Source organism: Nycticebus coucang, chromosome 4 (genome assembly GCF_027406575.1).
Source record: "Nycticebus coucang isolate mNycCou1 chromosome 4, mNycCou1.pri, whole genome shotgun sequence".
Lineage (NCBI taxonomy): Eukaryota > Metazoa > Chordata > Mammalia > Primates > Lorisidae > Nycticebus > Nycticebus coucang.
This window is the reverse complement of record NC_069783.1, coordinates 121,198,702-121,223,381: the sequence shown is the minus strand read 5'-3', so window position 1 is coordinate 121,223,381 and position 24,680 is coordinate 121,198,702. Positions and strand designations below refer to the sequence as shown.

The window sequence follows — 24,680 nt, the reverse complement described above, 5'->3', positions numbered from 1 at the left end:
TCATCCTTACCTGTCTGTGAAAGCACAGCACCAACTATTTGAAGGATATTGTCTCTTCCCATTTGTTTAAAGCAGGGGATCTGTCCACCAAAACTAGCAGGATGCAGGGACCAAAATAAGCATTGAAAGTATTAACTCCAAAATAAGCATTGAAAGTACTAACTCCAATACTTGGGAGGTGAATGCCTGCAATGTAGCATGTGGGTCAATGTCACTTTTTTCTTTTCTTTTCTTTCTTTCTTTCTGTTTTTTTGTTTTTTTTTTTGAGACAAGGTCTATCTAGTTCTGTTGCCCAGGTTAGAGTGCCATGGCACAATCATAGCTCACTATGGTTTCAAATTCCTATGCTCAAACAATCCTCCTGCCTTAGCCTCCCAAATAGCTAGGACTAGAGGGACACAGCCACATCCAACTAATTTAAATTTTTCTTCTATGGAGATGGTGTCTTGCTATATTGCCCAGGCTGGTCTCAAACTCCTGGTCTCAAGTGATCCTCCCAAAAGCATTGAGATTACAGGCATGAGCCACTACACTCAGTCCTCAAACACTTTAAAGGACATGTATTCTCACAGACACTCCCCACCAACATTGCCATATCTTTATTATGACGTTGTTTAAATGTGTGCTGGCATAAAATCAGGCATAGGATTTTTACTCTTATGGCTCACATACAGCTACAACACCAAAACAAATCTACAAATTAAATACAACCACAATGACAAACCCAATAAAATTCAAATTCAAAACATGTATTTGGTGGGCAGAGTGAAGCTTTGCTGGGACCAAACAGCCTCTCATGATGTGAGTGTAGGACATGCTGTCTAGAGGGTTTTTTTTTTATTTTTTAAGAACTTAATTAGCATGTATTATTTTCTTTTTATTTTATTTATTCCAGAGAGTTCATTTTATTTCTCCAAACTCAGCTGTAATGGGCCCTGTGAGGATTTGATTTCCCACCGATTTCCCCTCCTCACCCTGCTGGGGATCCTCTGTCCCTGTGGCTTGGCGTTCTGGCCTTGAGCCTTCACTGAGCACAAAGAGGACCATCTCTATTATGTCCAAGTCTTCTCCATTATTGCGCAGTAATTAAAGCAGGACAGCTCAGCACAGTTGACATAAATATAAATGCAGAACAGACTCCAGAATAGGTGACAAAGCTTAGTGATAAGACGTTATCACCTCTGGACATGATGCCTCACACCTGTAATCTTAGCAATTTAGAAAACTAAGTGGGAGTTTTGCTTTAGGTTAGACGTTTGAGACCAGCCTGAACAAGAGCAAGACCCCAGCTCTACAAAAAATAGAAAAAAATAGCCAGGTGTGATGGCTTGCGCCTCTAATCCCAGCCGCTTAGGAGGCTGAGGCTGGAGGATTGCTTGAGCCCAGGAGTTTGATGTTGCTGTGAGCTAGGATGGCACCCCTGCACTCTATCCTGAAACTATTTTTTTCTGCTTTTTTGAGTTTCAGTTAATCCAGGAAAGGATGATGGTTAATATCCTACAAACACTAGAACACACAAGGACAGCATGATTATCATGTTTTAGCCCCCACATCCCCCAGGATCCCAATTTGAGGAACTCAAGTTCAGATCCATCTTCCACTAAATGCTTGAAACAAAATGCACAGGATCGCAAAGGAAGCAATTATTCTGCAATGTAGGTGATGACCATTTATTTTACAGAAGCAACTGTGTTACGATAATGTGTGTGTTCCTTTATTAACACATTAACGGGAGCTAGCTGTGAGTCTAACAAATACTATAATTTTGAAGTAGTAATGAGCATAAACATTTTGAGATATTTGTTATTTCTACGGGTGAGAAAGTCAACCAGTACTGATAACACGGCTATGCTTTTTTGTCTACATGCATAATGAAACAAATGCTAAGTTTAAGTTACAGGTGATTGTAAAATAAAGATGTAATTCTTTCCCCAACCAAGTTCACAGAGCCTCTAAATTGTGTATGTAGACCTCTTACTCCAAATCACATGCATTTGATTTTGCCACTGACTCTATCTAGCTAAGATTTATCTCTGTTTGAATGTTCAAAATTCTTTTTATCTATGAACATGCACATAATGAAAAAAGAATCCAGTGAGAGAGAAACTCTTACAATGGAAAGCAGCTCTCTCTTCCCTCCTTCTAATTTTCATTCTGCTTCCTAGGAGTTACCATTCCTGAGTTTTCTAGCTGTTTCCTCCATGGTTATCTCCAAGTCTCTAGATACCATGCTTACATTGAATATTTATTGATTTTTAGATCTTAGACTTTATCTGTTGACATTTCTTGCCCTGTCGTCCCCGGATAGGCTTATCGCTATTTTTAGTTCTGCCTTGGTTACCTTGACAACTTTAACAAATGCCTTTATGCATTTATTTCTTATTTCATCCATAACAGTTAGCACATTTTGACTCCATACGATTTCAGATGAAATGCTGATGCTCCAACTTCCTTTCCTTTCCCCCTTTTTCTGAAGTGTCAAAATGTTGATACCTGGATCTACACAGGTCCTGTGTACAGAAGCTAATTGGAAGTTCCTGGAATGCAGAGAGCCAGTAAAGTGCCTGGCACATAATACGTGCACAGTAAGTCTGTGTCAGGTGCTCTGCCCTTGACCATTGTACAGACCCCAAACCTGGCCACCTACCTGAGAAATGAACCCTCCACCATGGCCAGGAAAGGGAGATAGGTTAATGCTACACAAGTTCACCCCAAAGACTGACCACAATCACACATAAGTATGCACTATAGGAAGTCTTGCCTGGTCTTGGGCTCTGAATTTTCCATTAGAGCTTCAAAGAAGCTTCTTAAGGGAGAATATTAATGACTGCCTGAATCATTAGCTTCCCTCCCACCAGCATCACTAGATTTTCAACCAGGCATAAAATGGTTCTGGGAAAGGAGACAGCAAGACCAAATTTCAGAATGAAGAAGGCTTTTTGCTATCATTCCCAAGTTTGATGACTTGCCTCCCGAGTGCTGGTTCTGGGAGAGAAATCTCCTGTGAGCGAGATTATTCTGAATCCTGCTCTCTTCCCTCAAGCAGTTTCTTGGGATGAAGTCCAAACTCAAACTCAATGCAAGGTCCGTGGTGGCAGGGCCTTGGACTCTTGCCAACTCTATTCCCTCCCACTTCCCCTCCCATAAACCAGCCAAACAGAGCCACTTGCAGTTTCCCCCAGATCAGCACACTCTTTCTTCCCCTTGCTTTGCACACACTGTTCCTTCTTTCTAGAAGGCTATTCTTTCCACAAAACATCCCTGACTAGTCTTTCCTGCCTCAGCATAGATGTCACCTGTGCCTCATGGCTCCAGCATCCCCATCCATAGCCTCTTGGATTCATCTTTATCATAATCCACATTATGCTAAATTGAGATGATCTATCTACTTGTTGGTCTCTTCAGCTCAAATATAAATTCCTTGAAGGTAGGATTCATAGGATATTCAACATTAGGTCACAACCGAGCCCAGCACAGAGGATTGAAGTTATAAAGTATTGAATAAAAATGATTGCAATTGGTGTATGAGTGGAAAGATGTATGAATAAATGGATGGATGGATGGATGGATAGTTGGATAGATAGTTGCTTGGGTGGGTGGATGATGGATGTATGGATGGTTGTCTGGGTAGATGGATGGAAGGATGGTTGTTTGGGTAGGTGGTTAGATGGATAGATAGTTGTTTGAGTGGGTGGATGGATGATTGTTCAGATGGATGGATGAATAGAACGGATCGATGGATGGTTGAACAGGAAGTATGGGATGAATACATAAATGGGTGAAAAAGTTAGTGGTTAGAAGTTTGGAAGGTATGTGACCTGTTGGTTCCTGATTGCCTTGGGATGACTTAGTTGTTCCTCTTGCCTGCAGCCCCGAAGTTAAGTTCATGCTCTTTCTTTCCCCCAGCTTTCCTAGTAACCCATGGGGGAAACTTTCACTCAAGAATGTCTCTGACACTTGCTAAAATTATTCTTTTGTGGAGTGGCTTTGGAGTGCTGCATATTAAATTCATACATATTATCAGTGGTGTAAACAGGACCTCCTATTTTTTTTTTTTTTGAGGCAGAGTCTTATTATGTTGCCCCTCAGTATGGTGCTATGGTGTCACAGCTCACAGCAACCTCAAACTCCTGGGCTAAAGTGATTCTCTTGCCTCAGCTTCCCAAGTAGCTGGGACTACAGGCATCTGCCACAACGCCAGGCTATTTTTGTTGTTGTAGTTGTCATTGTTGTTTAGCAGGCCCAGGCTGGGTTTGAACCCACCAGCCTTGTGTATGTGGCCAGCGCCCTAACCACTGAGTATGAGCACCAAGCCAGGGCCTCCTTTTAATTTATTGTTCAGCAACAAACATTTCCTAAGGATATATCATGCTCCAGCAACTATGGCAGATGTGGAGATGAAAAATCACTGCCTTCCAGGATCACAGAGTCTGGGGGAAGTGGTAGATGTCAATATGCTCTCATCCAATAAAAACACAGTGACATTAGCAGCAATCATTGCTGCCATTTACTGAGTTTTTACTCATAAAAGAATAAGAAGGAGACAGAGAGGATAAGAGAGAGGGTAAGACAAAAACATCATACCCTCTCATGTGAGGGTACTATTAGCTTCATTTCATAAATGTAGAAAGTGAACCTCAGAGGGGTTAAGTGAATAATTCAAGGTCACACAGCTGACAAGTGGCAGAGCCAGAACTCCACCTGCCTCCAAGACCTAACTGTTCAGCCATTCCAAGGCCTCTGGCATAGTACGCAGCAGCCCAAGAGAGCGCAACCAGACACATGGCTGGCCCTGCTGAGTGCCCATAGCCACGTGTGGGGCGGTAGCAATGCACTTTGCGGCTGGGACGTGGGATCTCAAATCATCTTGTGCATGAGAGGCGTATTAATGCCCTGGGGCTCAGTGGCTCAAACACCAGAAATTTCTTCTCTCACAGTTCTGGAGGCCAGAAGTTTAAATTCAAAGTGTCAGCAGCTGGATTCCTTCTGAGGGCTTTGAGAAGAATCCTGCTTTCTCCACGTCTCTCTCTCAGCCTCTGGGAGCCTCAGGTGCTCCTGGGCAGGTGGTCTTCTCCCTGTGTCTGTGTTTATATCCTCTTCCCCCGCTGGTGTCTAATGTTTTAAATTTAATTAATTATTTATTTTTTCAGAGACAGAATCCTTCTCTGTGTGTGTCACCCAGGCTGGAGTGCAGTGGCATCATCATAGCTCACTGCAGCCTCCAACTCTAGGGCTCAAGCAATCTTCTTACCTCAGCTGGGACTATAGCCGTGTGCCACCACACCCAGATGTTTTTTCTTATTTTTTGTAGAGATAGCATCTCGCTGTGTTGCCCAGGCTGGTTTTGAACTCCTGGCCTCAAGTGATCCTCCTATGTCGGCCTCCCAGAGTTCTGGCATTCCAGGTGTGAGCCACCACATGAGCTCCGCATGGCGTTCTTTTACTCCAATATGACCTCATCTTAATGAAATGACATCATCAATAACCCTCTTTCCAAATAAGGTCACATTCTGAGGTACCATGGTATAGGACTTCCACATTTGAAATGTGGACACAGGGGACGCAATTCAATTGTAGGACTCATAGTAATTTAGGAATGTGTGAGGGTGGCCATGGAATCTGTTGCCCCTTCTGTAAGTGGTCGAGAGTAGATGAGTGGATAAGGAGAAAGGAAAATCAGATGGAGGAGAAAATGTGATTGTGGGTGCATGTATAGAATCTCAGCAAGGGACACAGGCTTGTCACCAGACCTCTGCTGTGGCACGTCCTCCGCCTCCTTCTCCATTTTCTTCACCTTCTCTCTCCGAAATACGTGGGGCACAAAGTACTTAGGCTTTCTGAGGCTGTCTCCTTTATGTAAAAGAAGACACCACCCCTGCCTCAGACCAGGGAGTTGAGTGACCAGAGACAGGCAAGCAAGGGGGGAGGCTGTTGGAAGTTTTGAAAGAGAAAAGAGTGTTCAATGGATGAGGGCTATTTGTAAAGTATCCAGCCGTGCAATGTGAAAAATAGTAATGGCTGGATACTTTCCAGACAGCCGTCACATTTTGCTTCTGTAAATGGGAGAATTCAAAACCCTGTGTGTGTGTGTGTGACAGTGTTGTCTTGAGTGATGATGGTACAGGTGGCACAGACCAGCCTTAGAGGCACCTGGCCCAGAGGATGAGCTGCAGGGTCTTTCTGAGCATGTGGGTCTGGGCTAAAGCTAACTGAATTCCCTCCCTCCCCACTAATCTTTTAATTAGTGAGCTGGACCCACTGTTGGGGGCTCCTGGATAAGGTGAGGGTGAGTTTGGGGCCTTCCAGCACCCTGCAGCTATAGCCAAATCAGTGGGCTTCAGAATTACGCTGAATACTTTAAATTCTCTTTCTCATCCTTCCCTCCTATCGAGGAAGGTTGCAGTGGTTGAATAGTGTCCCCCCAGAAAAGATGCATCCCCATCCTAGCTCCTGAGACCAGGGAATGTGACCTTATTTGGAAATAGGTCTTTGCAGATGTGGACAAGTTAGTGATTTGGGGATGAGATCATCCTGGATTTAGAGTAGCCCCTAAATCTTATGACCACTGTCCTTAGAAAGAAGAAAGAGATTTGGGACATAGGGAAGAAGGGAAGGTGAAGACAGAGGCGATAAGCATCAGAGTTGCTGGGAACCTCCAGGGGGAGGAATGAAATGGATTCTCCCGTAGACCCCTTGGAGTGAGCGTGGCCCAGCCACCACCTTGATTTGGGAAAACATTTGTTGTTTTAAGCCACCAAGCCTGTGACAGTATGTCACACCAGCCTTGAGAAATTAATCCAGAGGCACTGAATACTGGCCTGCCTGCTAGATCTGGTACGTAGTAAGTTCTCATTTAAATGTGTATTCATTTTAGGGAGTTGCTTTTCATTACACAGACTTTTAAAGAACATTACCAGGGATCTTACAGTCAGAATAATTGACATTCCTTGAATACTGAGAGCATAAGACCATATTGGGAAAAGACAGTTGTGTTGCCACATCTGGAAAGCACTTAATCTCGTGCCTCACTCCAGAGTACAGCGCATAGGCTAGCAGCATCAGCAGCACCTGAGAGACACAGAGTCTGGGCCCTGCCCCAGACTTGCAGAAGCAGAATGTCTGCAGCTTAGCAATATCCCCAGGTGGCCTATGTGTACATCAGAGTTTGAGAACACCCCAGTTCACATCCTGCCCACAGAAGTACTTGTTGTGTGGCTTGGGGTCAAATGCTTAAGCTCTCTGGGCCTTGGTTTCCCCAACTATAATCCAGATGTAGAGTTATTGGGCCCCTTGGCTGAGATAAGAGCTGTCCCCCTGGGGGATAGTAGGGTGATGTTGAAAGCCCAGATGAGGACTACAGTTTGATAACGAGAACCAGACCTTCATTCTGTCAAGAAATTAGGCAGCATCCATAGAGCAGAGAGAGGCAGTAAAACAGAGGCTGTGTGTCAGGAGGAGGAGGAGGAAGAGAGCCACCAGGATCACTGAAACTTGCAGTGGCATTTCTAGTTCAAGGGCAAGGAGAAGGCAGATAGTGAGGAGTGAACTGAACTGTCCAAACTCACTCACCCAGCCTCCACCCACCTGGCCCCATGCCCAAGATTTTTACTTCGTTATTCACAAAATTTTAGTTGAACACCAAGGCCCATGATGGTGAACATTCCAGCCCAGCTCTCAGAGAACCCCTGTCTACGGTGGGTTTACAATACAATGTGGCCAGTCTGTGTTCGAGGTACCGAGTTACCACCTCAGCCTAGGGGGAGTCGAGGGAAGAACTTCTGAAAGGAAAAGCTCTATCAGCTGAGATCTGAAGGTTGAGTCAGCAAAGGGAGGGAGAGAGAGCTGGGAAAGTTCTCTAGGCAGGGGGAACAGCATGTGCAAAGTCCCTGAAGTGAGGAAACAGGAAATGTAACTAAAGAACTGAGGGCAGCCAGTGTGGCTGGACCAAGGAGGCTGAGAGAGGGGAGTGAGGAGAGACAAGCCTAGTCACAAAGGCAGGGAAGGGCCAAAGATACTTGTCGGCTATTGTAAGGAGTTTGGGCAATAGGAAGCCATGGATGGGATTTAAACAAGGTAAAGAGTGGAGATATACTCAGATTCATACCTCAGAATCATCACACTGGCTGCTCTGTGAGGAACTTGGCTAGAGGTGCAAGAACAGTCGAGAGACCAGCTGGGAGGTACGTACAGTCATTCTGGCCAGAGGCTTGGGCCGTCTAAGGCTTTCCATTACAGCAATAGAATAACTGTTAAAAATGGCACCCATCATACCTCTGAACTCTCACCCTTTACCTGGTCAGACGGGAGAAGCTAGAGAGTCTCCCTGCTGGAGGTCAGGCACATCCCAGCTCAAATTCTGTTCATGGAAGTCCATGTGGTGTGACCTTGAACAAAACTCTTAGGCTCTCTGAGCATTGGTTTCTCCAACCATAAAATGAGGACTATTTTCTACCTCACAGGAATTATAACAGCTCCTAAGGCCTTCTACCCATAAGACCATGTGAGGATTAAACAATAAAATGTGCGTAAAGTATGGTGCCCCACAGAGCAAGGCCCCGACACAGAGTAGCTGTAATCACTTTACTGAACAATCACTGATTCGATTCTTCAATGACCCAACACCTACTTTCTGCTAAGTTTTGGGGACCTGGTAAGCAAGACATTGTCCCCATCTTTGGGGATATCACAAGCTAGTTAGGGAGACAGACACTTGTACAAAAGGAAGGAAAGAATCCACTAGCCTGGTGTATCTTCCAGGCCTGGGCAATAGCCAAGGGAAGGCTTTGGGAGAAAAGAAAAGTATGGGTGTAGGCAGGTGATGGAAAGAGCCCCCGGGATCCCGCACTCCAGTTGCCAGCCCAGGGATCACAGAGCAGAGTAATGCGATCAAGGCGCTCTTGTTGGCAGGAAGAGACCGAGGAACAGTGTTTGTGGGGAGGCGGGGAGTATGGGGTTGGTCACCTAGATAGCCAAGATCACAGGCTCATGGTTCAGGGTTTGTGACAGCGACATGTGAATGTCACAGGATCTACGTGGGAGGTGCCGCCAGAATTGAGAAAGGCATCTGCTGGCCCCGGGCCATGCTGGGAAAGGGCAAGGGTGAAAATAACCCTGGACTGTCAGAAGCTGCAGGCTGGGAAGGCCTTCAGGACAGCACCTGACGGGGATCTATTAAACTGAAAACTACGCCTGCCTCTGACCTTCCTGTGTGCAGAGGGACTCCAGCTCAGGGGCACGTTGTCATAGTGAAAAACTGGAAACAACCTGCATGCCCATCCAGAGTGGAATAAGTAAATAAAATGAGGTGCTGTGGTGAATATAACAACTTGAAAGAAAGAACTAGATCTGTAAGCATTCACATGACTTGCTCTCAAACACATCTTGTAGAGTGAGAAAAGAAAGTTATAGAATAAGGTGTGTAGGTGACAATACGTATGTATATTTGAACATTTATATGCAGACAAAATAATGCTATCCATACTTTATTGACAGACATATTTGCATGTATCAGTAAAAAACAAGGTTTGGAAAGATACACAGGAAACTCACATCAAATATTTCTCCCTGAGAAAGTATTTTGTTTGTCTAAGTTCTAAATCATGGCTGCATTAAGCTTTACTAATAAGCTTCAAATTAGCATATTTTTAGAATTGATATGTAATATTCGTACATATTTATGGGGTACATGTGATATTTTGTCACAGGCATAGAATGTGTAATGATCAAGTCAGGGAGCCTAGAGTATCCATCATCTCAATTATTTATCATTTCTACATGTTGGGAACATTTTGAATTCTCTCTCCTACCTATTTTGAAATATACCTCTGGGGAACAAGTGACATTAGAGAATATTTGACTCCTGAAGTGGATCATCTTTTAACACTACCCATTATTATTTTCAGTAATAATCCTGTAATATTACTTTCACAGTTTGTTCCTCAAATTTAAACCAATCCTTTTTAAAGAATAAATGTTTATGTTAAAGATATATTCAAATTCAGAGTAAAAACGATCGTGTATGAACTATAAATTTGTTCTTAACAAAAATGAAGAATATTATACCTGGAGGTTCACACTCCATTTCACCATTTTAAATTTTAAAAGCAAAAAAATTTTAAATACCATCCACAGTGGTGGCAAAGAATGACAGAATTAAGTTCTGTTTCTTTGTGTCTACAATCACTCTTTATTTTGATTCTCCTGTTTAAACATAGAAAGATATATAATCCCAGAGGTTGGAGACACAGACTGAGCCCTCAGTAACTTTGAACAATTCCAAGCGGTCATGAACTTCCAAACTTTTGAAACAGTCACATGTAACTGAGTCTGCCTGTATCAGGGGTCAGTGTAAAACTGAGGGATTCTCTGGATTGGTTTTCATGTAGAATTACGTGTCGTGTTCATTAAAGAATAAGTAAGAAAAAGTGCTAATTTGAAGTTTATTCATGAAACTTAATAGAAATACAGCAATGACTTAGAATCTAGATAAACAAAATACTTTCTCAGGGAGGAATATTTGATCCCTGATATTGGTTAGAACTAATCGTTGTTAGTTAGAACAACTAATGATAAGAAAAAGCAAACTGACTGAAATGTATTTTATTGTCGTTGTAAACTTTTCTAGAGACAAGTCATAGTGGGCTACCCCCTAAGCCCCATCCTTGGGGCCCCATTGTTGAGAAGGGCTTGTAGGAAACCAATATCAGAGCTGGGAGTTAAAAGGGGCTTTAGCTATAATATTCTAATTTTTTTCCAGCATAATGGTAAAGAGTGTATGTTCTGAAATCAGACTGCCTGGGTTCTCATCCTGGCCCCAAGAGAAGTAAGCTGCTTCATTTCTCCCAACCTCAGTTTCCTCATCTGTAACATGGAGTTAAAACATCATACAGTGGTTGTGAGGATGATATGAGATAATTTGTATAAAATGCATAAAACACCTCCTGGCCTATGGTAGATGCCCAGTAAATGATAACCATGTTTTTAAAGGATAGTGTATGCATATTTGTGTGTTGATAGTATAATTTTTAAAAAGCATCTGCCCAGGAAAAAGACTGAAAGAAAACATGTAAATTATTAATGAAGGTTAATGCTGGGGTTGGGAATACACAGAGAGTTATTTTATTCTTTGTAATTTTTCATAATTTTTAAAAATTCCAGCTCCTCCCACCCACTGCCTTTGAGACTAGAAGGGCAGGTGGCCCCCAGTGGCACCACAATAGTTGAAACAGAGCCAGGGCCCCACCCTCTCTTCAGGCTTTGAATATGTCATTTTGAGGTCTGCTCAGAACAGCTCTGTCCTGGTCTCTGGAGCTGTCTGGTGTGATTCCAGGAGGGCAATTTTTCTCTTTGAGTAGATTTTCTTAGTTGGGAGTGGGAGAGAGGAAGAGCCAGCCAGCTAGGGCGATTGAAGGGGTGTGGGCCAAGTTGCCAGCGTGGCACCCTCCACACTCAGAGGGCCTCCCAAGATGGAAAGCAGGGCAGGGGCTAGGCAGGAGCCTGTCTGCAGGGCCATGCCTGGTCCTGTCCAACAACTTCTCCATCTCTCTATTCATCCTTCAGAAGCCTGTCTGCTGGGCCATCTTCTTACACATCCATTTCTTTCACAAGTATTTTTTGAATGCCTACTGTGTGCTAGGCACCATGCTAGGCCTGGAATATCACAACGAACAAGGAAGACACAGTCCCTGCCTCCTGGGGCTGACATTCTAATGGGGAACCCAGGAATAAACAAGTAACAAACAGACAAACATACAAGAGCAAGTGGGGCTGAGAAGTAGGGGGAAACAAATGCACTGCAGCCTGTCTGGCTATCTGGCTGGCTGTCCATAGGCTGCTCCTTCCTGGTCACCTCTCCTAAGATTTCTCAGTCTGCCCGGCCGACAGCCTGGCCCAGCCCCCAGGGTTCTGCCCTGTGAGAGGCTTCTGCCCAAAACATTCCTTCAGTCCTGCCCAATGCGTCTGATCATGAGAATCACTAATGCACCTGTTGAAAATACAGATTTCTAGAATCTTCCTGGAGATCCCCTGTAGGACTAGGAACCTGTGATGAGTAGACATACCCAGGGTAGAAGAACCTCGTCTCAGCTCCATTTCTCCCTGAAGGCTCACATGCAGCCCAAGATCAGGGACGCAGCTGGGCCCAGGGGAACAGCCCCCAGGATACACCTGGGCTGATTCACATGGTGTGGTGCCCGGTAGGGAGGGCTCTCAGAGGACAGAGGTCAGGTCTGCTCATGCTAGGCTGCCAGGAGCCCAAAGAGGCCAGGCCTTTGGGAGAGCAAGGACAGAGGTGCCCTCAGGATCTGCCAGCCCTTGAGGAGGAGGAGGAGCCTTGAAGGGGCCTTAGTAGCCTCAGCCAGGTACGAGGCCTGGGCAAGGAAGAGCCCAGTCATTCTAGTAGGGAGGGGCTTTCTGCAAAGGTTCTACAGACATGAGCCCTTGGTAAAGCCTGCCCTGATACCACCCACACTTACAATTCCAGACAGAGTCTGCATTTGGCTAAGGAAAATGCCCACTGTGGGTGCTAGAAGGATTGTAGCAGCTCCCAGTAAGAGGCCTGGAGTTGGGCATGTTTGAATAATCAGAGAGGAATTAGAAAGGTGTTCCTAGTGTGACAGCAACAGAAACCAAGAATAGGCCCTCTCAGAGTTTGAGAAGGATCCAGACTACCCCCATTTCCTGAGGCTCTTGGTATGTGAAAAATGAGGGAATTTCAAAACAGAACTAAAAGATTTTGCTGCTCTATTTTTAATCCTTGCAGTTCATTCATAAGACGGGATTGCACACCCTCCTACAGTGGGGCAGTATGAGGATGCTGGTCATAAGAAAATGACAGGATCTGTTTAAATGTTAGTTGATGGTGCATTGCAGGCAGCAAAGTTTGGGATGGGGCAGAAGTTAAAGTTTGACGACTTAGCTTGGGACCCAACTGCTGTATCTTGATGATGGTATTAATGGCCACACTGAGAGATGACTTCAGGTGTCTGGGGTTGAGGCCCTACTCCCTAAAGAGGCAAGATCTGTGAGTAGGCCACATGGAGACACAGGGGCCTCTTTCTTGTGGGGGGTACCTGGGAGATGTGACTGCATAAGAAAAGGCACTACGGAAACAAGGAAGAAGCTTTTCACCAACTTGGGAAAGCAATGGGGGCTTCCTGGAGGAGGTGACTCTATCCTGGGATGTGAAAGATGACTAAGCATGAGGCAGATGGAAGGGCTAAAAGGGAGTTCCAAGAGCAGAGAATAGCAGAAAATGGCTAGAGAAGACTGGTCTTATTAGGCTGCAACCAGGGTGTTGGCCAGGGCTGAGGTCTCATCTGAAGTCTTGACTGGGGAAAGATGTGTTTCCAAGCTCACGTTTGTTGGCAGGGGTGAGTACTTTTAGGATTGATGGAATGTGGGCCTCGGTTCTTGCCATGTGGGCTTCACCACCATACTGTTTGCTTTATTCCTATGTGCAAACTGAGAGGGCAATGGAGAGAGTTTCCTAGCAAGACAGAAGTCATGATCTTTTATAACCTAGTAACAGAAATAGCAACCCATCAACTTTGCTGGATTCCATCAGTTAGAAGCAAGTCACTATACTAGCCCACCCTCAAGGGAGGGGTGTGACTACCTACAGGCAGTAACTATCAGGGACCATCTTAGAGTCTGCCCACCGTAAGCTCCCATGATAGCCCTAAGAGGTCTCTCTCAATATTCACACATTGCATATGAGGAAACTGAGGCACAGAGAAGTAGGAGAGAAAGCTTGGTTAAATCTAGAAAATTAGCAGTTAAATTCCTCTTTTAGAATGAATAAAAGCTGGGCCAGAGGGAAAGGGGATGAGGGAGGCATTCCAGGCAGGAGAAGAGCATGTGCAAAGGCACAGAGGTGTGAAATGGCAGTGGGGAGCTCGGGGCAAAGGGATAAGTCCATTATGTGCAAATTTTTGGCAAAAGGAAGTGGCAGGGTTAGGGTGGAATGGGTTGGCAGGAGAGAGGAGTGCAAGAGAGAAAGAGGCATTATGGTTTTTAAAGATAGGGAACTATACAGTGAGGCTTGCCATTATGGTCTCACCATTTCCACAGCCACCTGCCTGTCCCTTTCCCTGCACCCCAATGAGCGAGTTGTCACATATAAGCAACTCTCAGGTGTACACATTTTATTTAGACTGGAATGTTTTGTCTTATTGGGTTTGCTTTTTGAGGTTAGCCGTCAAGATTTAAAATTCTGGAGATTTCACATTTCAAAAAAATTAATCCAGGCCAGGCACAGTGGCTAAAGCCTATAATCCCAACACTTGAAGAGGGAAGACTAGAGATTTGCTTGTGGCCAGGAGTTCAAGATTAACCTGGGCAACATATTGAGACCCTGTCTGTACAAAAAACAAACATTTTTTTTTTTTAATTAGCTAGGCATGGTGTCACATGCCCATGGTCTCAACTATTCAGAAGGTTGGATCACTTGAAGCCCTAGAACTGTTCAAGTCTGCAGTGAGTCATGATTGTGCCCCTGCACTCCAGCCTGGGTGACAGAGCAAGGCTCCTAGGGAGTGCTATGTGGCCCTCCTACAAATTCTGTGCAGATTTCTGGTTTCTTGTGAAAAATCAGATAATCGGGCAACAGTGGAGCCTCCAGTGGAAGCTGGGAGGTGGCAATGCCTGTGCTCACTGTAGGTGGTTCTGTGGACTCTCCAGTTCAATCCAGCCCCCACCCCAGACCACTTCTTCACTGACATACACCCAGTCTGGCCTCTGGGGAGGCATTAGGGTCTGGATTCCCTGCCTTGAGAGCCTCCATGTCTACAAGCATCCACAGAGGAAGGAAAAGGTCCTTTCTCTGAATGCTCCTAGTCTGTTAAATATTAGGCCAATGATGTCCTTTGCAATTGTCTCTCATCATGAGGTATCAGTCAGCTTTTGTAAGAAACCGCCCTACAAGTCACCCTATTTCCTCCTACACCAAGGATCATCCAGCATCCCCTACGTCCTGACCGCAGGAAATGGCAGGGCCAGAGCTCAGCTACCACCTCTGGTCTCCACACCTAGAGGAGGTGATCTGGAGCTGCACTCCATGGGCCAAGCTGGCTGAGTCAGGTCCACAGCAGCTTTCCCTCAGCCAGACAGAAGGAAGCAAGGGCAGGGGCCTGGGGGAGCGGAAGGGAAGGCTGGGATACCGCCTGCCCCAGGGTCTCTTTCTGCCTCACCTGAGACATTCCTCTAAGGTTCCACTTCATCAACTGCATCCCCCTCTATTGCCCCATAATCCGGTAGTCAGAATCTAGTGTCCGGAAGAGTCACATGCCAAATCCCACTCTGGCACACTACAGAGGTGTGACTTGGACAGTCACTTCCCCTTAAGCTCATTTATAAATGGAAACAGTGACAACCAACTAATCAGATTATTGTGGGCGTGAGATAGGGTCATATACATTAAGTGATGGTCACAGTGCCTGGCACTGAAAAGACGGCCACATAGGTAACACTGTTTCTTCGATCTAGTTTCTTCCCGGGTGCCCTGTAACAGGCACTGTCATTATTCTGTGCGTATCCAGAGATTTCTTCACCATAGTGATACATACCAGCTCTTGGGGTACTTTCACTCCTAACGGCCAGCACCTGCATCTCTTTGTCACTGGATAGTCTTTGTGCTTTTCTTGGGGGAGACCCTGAGTGCCTGGGAATTTACGTTCTCTGGGGATAAGTCGTAACCAGTGACTGAGGGGTGCAGCTTCCTTGCCACTATCGGGGACAGCTCTGGGCTATGGCCTAGGCCATCTGCAGAACTTCCCTACAGGACTGAGTCTCCAGGGGACTTTGCTGATATCACAGCTCTGCTTGGTCCTCTTCCCTCCGTGGTTCTACTTCCCTTGCTTCTCTACTATTCCCTAGAAAATCACGGTGACACTGAACCTCATCTCGGAATCTGCTTCTGGGGAAGCCAACCAAAGACAGGGTGTCTTTTTGTCTCAGCCCTCCACATCCCCCTCCCTCCTAATCTGCTTCCGTTTCTTCCTCATATTCCCCACCTCTCTTCTCCACTGTCTTCCCTCCAGCCCCACTTACCCAGGCACCTCTGCCACCAACTCGGAAACAGATGGCTTCACCTGGGAGAGAAAGTGCCCTTTGTGGTGATTAATGATTGTTGAATGGGTGGTGTTATTTTTAGCTGCCTTCTTGCTACCTTCTGCTGTCCTTAGCTGTGGAGGCTGTTCTGCCCTGTTTCTTGGGCATCAGAGAGTGGCTATGGCAGTGGTTTTCAGCCAGAGACAATTGCGTCTCCCAAGGGACATTTTTGGCAATGTCTGGACACACTTTGAGGTTGTCACAACTGAGGTGGAGGGTGCTTCCAGCAACTACTGGGTAGAGACCAGGCATGCTGCTAAACATCTGTTCATTGTACAAGAGGCATTTGTGGCCCCAACTTTGGAAACAAATTGTGTGGATCTCTAAGAGGACTTACTATGAGGCAGCACATATCCAGGCTCTGATCTCATGGAAGAGGAAGGTCCTTTCTCTATGGATGGTCTTAATCTAACAGTCCTAGGTCATTGATGTCTTTTGCAACTGTCTCTCCTCATAATGTATCAGTCAGCTTTTGCCATGTAACAATCTACCCCCAAATATAGAGGCTTGTTCCTTAAAGTTTTTTAAGTTCACAATTCTTCAAGTTGGCAGTTTGGGCTGAGTCAAATGAATGGTACGTCTGGTCTCAAGAAGGCTCACTTGTGCACCTACAGTCAGCTGCCAGGTCAGCTGGGGGCTGCCTGATCTGGATGGTTCTTAACTGAGATGGATCATCTCATCTCCAAACAGGCTAGTTTAAACTGGGACATGTGGCAGCAGCAGGATTTTAAGAGCATGAGAGCAACTGCAACACTGGGAACTTGGAAATGTCACTTCTGCTTCATTCCACTAGTCAAAGCAAGTTACATAACCAGCCCAGATTCAAAGGGTAGAGAAATAAACTATACTTCTTAGTGGGAGGAGTCACAGAGTATTGTCATCATATCTGCAATCTACTTCAATACCCATTTCCTTCCAGGTTAAGGTCATACATTTATTTAGAGTCCTCAGGGTGAGTGACACCATGTTGCATTTGGCTCTAAGTGTCAATTACTTAGCTATGTGGCCTTGGGCAGTTACTTAACTTCTCTGGGCTTCAGTTTCCTTATTTATATTACAGGGAAATTAAGCCTAAGCCAGCCTGCCTTGTAGGTTGTCAGAAGCTCAAATAAATGGTAGAGGTAGAACAGGCTATTATTTTATTATCAGTCCTTGAAACAGGAGGAGGCCCAGCTGCTCTTGCTGGGCACGTGTTTCTCTCCCACCTGAGCCAAGTTCTCTATAATTCATCAGTAGCCAAGGACTGACAGGTCCCTAGTGCAGCCTCCATCAATCCTCCTGTCTATTTTCTCAGGAAAAAACCCAAGTGATTTGGCCAGAAACTCTCATGATCCTTTTCACCCAAGTTCAAGCATTGGACAAGAGCCCTTTTGATGATTTTTTTATTTGGCCTAAAATCAACTTTGAAATTCCGTGGCCTGAGCCCCTTCAATTAACTCCTCTCCCTGGCAAAGGTGCACTTTCATTCAATAAACAGCCTGCATGCTCTGAGATGTCTCATATGCCAAAGGGCCTAAGAGAGCAGGAGAGAGCTATGTCCTTCCAAGATGGGGCTACGTCTGGAGAGACATCTCAGGCTGCCTGGGTGCATGGCGATCCTCCTGCAATCCTCCCCAGAAATCAACCAGCAAGCATCCCACTAGCCTGGGGAAACTGAGGCTGGAGAGGTTAAAAGAACAGCATGATTGTCCCAGCTCTCAGGTCTTTGAGTTTTGGGGGGGCAGATGTAAGAGAACAAATGCTCTCATTTATTATGACTCACTAAGCCTGGCTTTTGAATGTTGACTGTGACATGTCCCCTGCACAAGGCCAGAGACCATTTCTGCCTTGCGCAGGCCTGGGTTCACAGAAGGTGCAGGCCTTGTGGAATGAGCTCATTTAATCCTTCACCACCCTACCCAGGCAGGCATCGTTATTATCATGCCCATTTTACAGATGAAGAATCTGGGGCCCAGAGGGGTGAGAGGGTTTGTCGAAGTCACATAGCTAGGATGCAGCAGAGTCAAGAAGGTCAGTCTGGCACTGAAATTAATATTCTTTGCACCCTCTTCAGCTCTCCTGACTACATAACGTTCTAGGCCTGTGGTCTGGGAGGGACCAGAGGGGGTGGGATACAAACAGAAATGTGAAAAGGAAAAAGAAAAAAAAAAAAAAAAGAAAGAAATGTGAAAAGGAGACAGATCACTGGAGGGGTCTTCCCACAGGCAGCCCCAAACTATTCCCTCCATCCTTCTCCAGGGCAAATAGACTCTGTCCTTTTCTTACTGGTGCCAGTGTGACATGAAGCCACGCTAACCAATTTGGCTTTTTTTGTACTGATGTCCCATTTACTACTTTCTTACTTATCCCAGGCTCTGTTCCAAACACTTCCCCTGAACTATTTCACTGAACCGAAATCCCCTAACTTCCCTCACAACAACCCTAAGGAAGAAAGTTCTATAACTCTCCAAAGTCACCCAAAAGTGAGTGATGTCACTGGGATTCAAACCCAGGCAAATTTGATGATGATGATGACGATGATAGTGATGGCAGTTACCTTTTCCTGGTGGCAGACATTTGGGTGGTCTCCAGTTTGAGATTATTGTTATTACACAGGTTTTTTGTAGACACTAAATTCCTTTCCCTGAGTATGTAAGTAGGAGAAGAATTGCTCAGTCATATAGGAGATAAATGCAATAGCCTGTCAAGGGCGTCCCGGTGTGGTGGCACCGTTTCCCAATAGCCAGGCATGAGAGTCCCATTTGTCCCACGTCCTTGTCAACTCTTGGACAACTCTTGCCAGAATTTTTAAAAATTCATATTTTGTTTTAGCCATTCTAGGTGTTTACGAAGAGCTCACTGTGGTTTTAATTTGTATTTCTCTGCTGTCTTATGACATGGAACATCTTTTCATCTGCTTATTGTTCATTTGGATATATTCTTTTGGGAAGTATCTGTTGGGCTCTTTTGCCCATTTTTTTTCTTTGGCTTTTAGTATTGTGTGTTAGAAATCTTTGGCAAGCCTGATTCTGTTCCTTTATAAAGATTACCTGGGGGTGGGGGTGCTGTTTAAGGGTTTTAGGTTTGCTTTGCTTCATTTTTTTCCTTAAATACTTGTAGAATTATTTCGAAAATTTCCTGACATTTATTTTTGTCCAATTTGTCTGGTACTAACTCAGTGCAGCCAGTCATAGACTGAAACCCCAAGACAATTTTCTATTATTATTTTTATTATTATTTTTCTCTCCTTTGTTCTGCTTCCTCTTGTGCAATTTCTGAATTGCCTCTGTGTGTTTAAGATTACATGAGCCCTATTAATCCAGAAGAAGGACAAAAGGGAAAACTAAAGTGGCTACAGTTGAACATTTCTAGTTGAGGGTTCCAGCCACCTGGGAGAGATGGGTAGGGACCAGTGTCATAAGCAACCTTATCAGGAGGCTCAGTCTTGGGCCAATCAGCACCTTTTCTCCGATGATTGTGGAATCAGGAAAATAGCAAAAGTTATGCCCTCGCTCTCTGCCAAGCCTAGCTTCCCTCTGTGGCCACCAGCCCAGTATTAACTCCCACCTGGGGCTCCTCACAACATGGCGTCCCATGTTACATCTTCCCCAGAGGTACCAGAAGGATTTAAATGAACCAGTTTGTTACTCCCCATTAGTGACAGTTACATGCTCTGGCTCTCTCCCTAATTTGAATGTGACTTATTCCTTCACACATGACCTTCCATGAATCTGTTCAGACCTTCTTTCGATCTAAATCCCATCCATGCTCTATTTTACATAAATTATATGAATTTCTGTGGATGCCCATTTTCCCTACTTTCCAGCACTGATGAAGGCTTTCCCTTGTTTTTACATTTCTTTGGTAATTTCAATAGATATTCTGGAGAGAAACAAAGATAAACTCTGCTGCAAAAGACATCCTCTAACAACCGATTAGTCCTTTTCCCAGTCCCTGAAACAACATGAAGTTGGCAACTAATCAAAGATCAGACCTCACCTGATAATATGCTCCTTGTATGTTATTATACAATCCAGGAACCCTCTTATTAAATCTGAATTGCAAACACAACTAAATGTAGCATAGATATTTAATCATAGCCTAGAGCTTATTCTTCTGCTAGAGCTCAGGCACCTCCAGGTTTTGAGAAATGGGAAGAGAAGACAGATAGAAGTCCCTGTGGCCTTGGAAGGGCTTCGGTTTATAAATGCCAAAGGGGTCTGGGAGTGGCCCTGCCTTAGAAGTAGTTGCCTCCTTCCCTAAGAACTATATACTTCTTGATGCTGCCATGACTCATCGACTCCTACTCTGGACCTCCTATACATGGCCTTCCCCACAAGCCCCCAAAGCTGTACATCTTCTGCCCACATACTTGTTGTACTCTGAGCAGGCTGAACGTGACAGCCCTGGAACCTTGAGTTGCTCCTTCACCCCTCCTTGCCTTTGCACATGCTGTTCCCCTCACCTGGAGTGCCACTTCCCATTCCTTGTCCTATTTAACCCCAATTCACCCTTCACTTTTGCATCTGAGACATCAGTTCTTCTGGAAACTCAATCCCTTTCCCTAGACTCCCTAGGTGTAAGCACAGGGCTGCATTTTTTTTCCCTACCCTAACACTTTTCCCAGTGCATCATGAAGGTGGATTTGGGTTGCGAGAGGGTGAGGATGGTGATTTCTTCATCATTGCATCCCTCAAGGTAGATCTATGCCTGCCATATTGTAAGGGATCGTTACTACTTTTTGAATGAACGGATGAAACAAAATACAAATGAGTGGATGGAAGAAAGAAAGAATGGGACAAATAGTAGATGAATAAATGGTGGATAGATAGATTATTGGTATGTAGATGGGTAGATGGATGATGGAAAAATGGGTGGATGGAAGGAAGGATGAATGGATAAATAGGTAGATTAATAATGGTAGATAGATGGATGGGTGGGTGGATGGAAGGACAGGTGGATGGATGGGTGGATAGAAGCAGGATAGATTAATGGTAAAGTAGGCAAATAGGGGACTTCTTATAGGAAAAGCTGACCTTAGGCTTAGCCTCCTTCTCAAGATTTCACTTCATCCCCTCTTAATTTATAGGGCAAGTAAAGCCCCGAGAGTGGAATCAACTTCAACTGCCTGAATGTTATGGGACGATGAAAGAAATAGGATAAGACTCAGACTCTTGAGCTCACATTATATACTCCATTTAGGGGCTCTTTAGTAGAGGCCCTAAGATGTGATTCCAGTGTCTCTGAGCCCCCAGGAAGTGTAAGTGAAGTTGAATATGTTTGGGAAATTTCTTGGGGAGAAATTCCATAGCTCTCTGCACATTCCCAAAGAAGACCATGACCCCCGTATGTGAAAAAATGTCATTACCATTGTGAAGGAGCAAGGTCAGCTCCTCTCTCTGGAGCAGATTAGCTTAGCACGTCTCCTCTGAGGGCTGCTGGGGTCCAACAGTCAATGGCCAGGTCACTCTGCTTATTCCACAACCTCATTGTTCAGGTTTTTCCTCTGTCCCTCCTCCATTCGTTCCCATAATACACCTTCATTGAACTTGTAGTTGGATAGTCTGTAAGGTCTCTCAGCAGCCATAATTTTTGACTTTTCCCCTTCATTTCCCCTTCTGCAGTCCTCCCAGATAAGCCCAGGCTTTCTGCAAAATCATTAATTCCAAGACCAGCCAACATTTATGTCTGGTCAATCCTGGCTAAATGTGCCAAATAGCTCTGTAAAGTATGCACGTTTAATACCCACCCTACAGAGGGAGAGACTGAGGCTGAGAGGTCCAGTGGGGCCACACAGCTAGTGGGAGGATGAGCTTGATTTGAATATATATTTTATCTCCTTCCTTGAATTCTCAGGGCAACCTGATGAAGTAGGTGGCATGATCTCCACTTCTGGCTGAAGGAACTGATGCCCAGGGAGGAAAGCCAAGTGCCAGGCTCACCTTGCCCAGGTGAATGATGTCAAGATTTTGACCTGGGCAGTGGACCAGGGACATTCAAGTGGACCTTCCAGTACCTCAGGATGGAGGAGAGCCCCGATGGGAGAGTTTGGGAAAGTGACAGTAGTAGGTGGTGGTTTCAGCCTTGGCAGTTGGGCAGGTGTGCTCCGGAGAGAGGAAAGAAGGACTAAGTGACTAAGAACATGCGTGTTCTGGATGCAGGATGAGGCGTTCCCAGAAAGTCTGGGGAAGGCCCGGAAGACAGGACAGCAGGATGGGGAAGTGTTGAGCAAACCAAAAGAGGAGGGTCTTTCAAAGGCTAGGGGTCCTCAAGAAACAAAGCTTCCTCTGGGAGGGGCATAGCACAGAACAGGCAGTCTCACGCATGTGCAGGCATCAGAATCTGCCAGAGGGTTTGAGAAACTGATTCCTGGGCCCAGCCCCAGAGTTTCCCGATTCAGCAGGTCTAGGGCAGGGCCTAAGAATTTGCATTTCTAACAAGTTTCCACTCTTGTCTACACACCAGCTCCAGAGACCATGCTTTGAGGGCCATGGTATGGTGTGTAGAGGAGTGGCTTTCTTAATGTGAAGGTAGCATCAGAAACTAGGGTTCAAGGTCCTTAACCAGGTTCCTGAGCTATTTACTCCTGGTTTGTCTACTTACCTGCTCCTTTCTGCTAACTCCCTCAGGCCTTTGTTTTTTTATTGTTCTTTCTTTTTAAATCAAGGTATAACTTGGCATCCACAAAGTGCACTGACCTTAAAGGCCCACTCTTGGCAGGTTTTTACATGGATCTCAGGCATCTACCACCTAGGTGCAGGGCACTTCCAGCACATCCTGCAATATCCCTTGCCCCAATCAATAGCCACCTCCACAGGCCCCCACTCCAATATCTGCCACCATTAATAGTGTTCTTCCCCTTGAACTTCCTAAGATGGCAGTTCTTTGTTCCCTAGGCCCCTTTTGATAGCTACCTGATGAACTTTTACTTCTCTCTCACTCTGAAAACCAGGTTTGGGTGCTTGTGTCCATTGATACTTACTGTTCTTTGAGTCTCTTCCTCTGTGTAAGGTGTATTTTTTTTTTTTTTGGCAATTATTTTTTGGCCAGGGCTGGGTTTGAACCTGCCACCTCTGGCATATGGGGCCGGCGCCCTACTCCTTTGAGCCACAGGCGCCAACCTGTGTAAGGTATATTTCCTTCAAGATCTTCTTAATTCACACTGCTCTTGGCTGGAGAAGGCTTGAACATCATCTGTTTTAATTCTCCAAACAGCCCTGTAAGAAAGCCGTTTGTATTCCCACCACTTCACAGATGAGAAACCTGAGGTTTCAAGTGGTTAAGCCATTAGCCCAAATTCTACAGCCTGTAAGAAGCTCAGGTAGTTTGAACCCAGAGACTGTCTTTGGCCATCCTATCTTCCAGCACAGAAGACACGACCTAGTAGACATGACAGCAATGTTTGTTGAATGACTGAATAAAGTGAACCCCTTCAAAGCACCTCTCTTGCTGGTCTTTGGAGTTGCACCATTAAAAGTGACTAGGATAATTTCCCAGGGAGTGACTCAAGGTTTGACCAGCTTTGCTCTCAAGGTGAGCCTCATTTATAGCCCCTGATAATCCAGCTTCAACTTGACTCTCACCTAAGCTGTCCCCTCTGGAAGGCTGAGTCCTGAGGTCTGGAGATTTGGCATGTTGATTACCACCCAGGACCCACCAAAAGCTACAATCATAAGACTGATCAACTGGGCTGTGGAAAAGGCCCTTAAGGCAGTTGAACGGCCAATAGCATTTGTGCTAACAAAAGAGATAAAAAAGGATGTCAAACAAGTAGAATGTTTTTTTCTACCCTGGTTTTTTTGAAGAGGAAAAGAGAGAGAGAAAGACAGAGACAGAGAACGGAAGAGCAGGGAAAATGGGCCTAATTATAAATGAAGAGTGGCGTGAAGTTAGTGATGACTCATTTTTTAAATTGGTGTTTGACAAGAACAAGAAAGAACTGAAATCAGGACAATTAGGAAGTAATGAAGAGCTTAAAAACAGAGAGAAAAGCAGGTAAGAAAATCACCCTGAAAGGCTGTGACTAGAAATGACAACGTGTGTCTGGGGACCAGGCTGCTGCGTGGGAGTCCCAGAGGGGTTCTGCAAGAATAATTCCAAAGAGTTGGTGGGAATGACAGGGCTTCAGAAAATTCAGCTGGACCATAAATCTCGCATCTGCCCACTCTTATCTTGTCCAGGGCACCATGATGATCCGATCCACTATCTTCTGTCACCTATAGACCTGATGACTTACTAATGATCTCCTCATTTCCTATTTCACCCTCTGCCTCAATCCATTTGCCTCAGACAGCCAGAGGAATCTGTCTGGAAACAAAGTAATTGTCATTTGTTTATTCCAGAGCATTCTGTTGTTTCCCAGTACATTTCTCGGAGCATAAAATGCAAACACCTCACCTTGGTCCCCAAATTCTACACTAAGGTATGAGCTGATGTCCACCTGTCCAGCCCTATCCCAAACCAGGTGGCCCTCACTCTGTACGTGTGAGGATGCTGGCATCCTCAGACATACCAAGCTCATTCTGACCTCAGGGCCTTCGCACATGCTGTTTCCTCTGCCTGGAACCCCCCTTCTTCACAAAGGGGTGGGAGTA

At 45.2% G+C, this 24,680-nt stretch overlaps 1 protein-coding gene across 4 annotated transcripts in view; it reads left to right on the top strand.

The window, feature by feature from the left end:
* NOS1 (nitric oxide synthase 1) overlaps positions 1 to 24,680 on the top strand; it is a 178,231-nt gene that overhangs the window by 7,778 nt on the left and 145,773 nt on the right. Inside the window, exon 1 of one of the 4 annotated variants that reach the window (XM_053589652.1) lies at positions 5,310 to 5,404. The exons of the other annotated variants lie outside the window; for them this stretch is intronic. The gene's annotated coding sequence lies outside the window, so the exon portion shown is untranslated. Of the gene's footprint in view, positions 1 to 5,309; positions 5,405 to 24,680 lie in introns of those variants that run through there. 4 annotated transcript variants of the gene reach the window in all.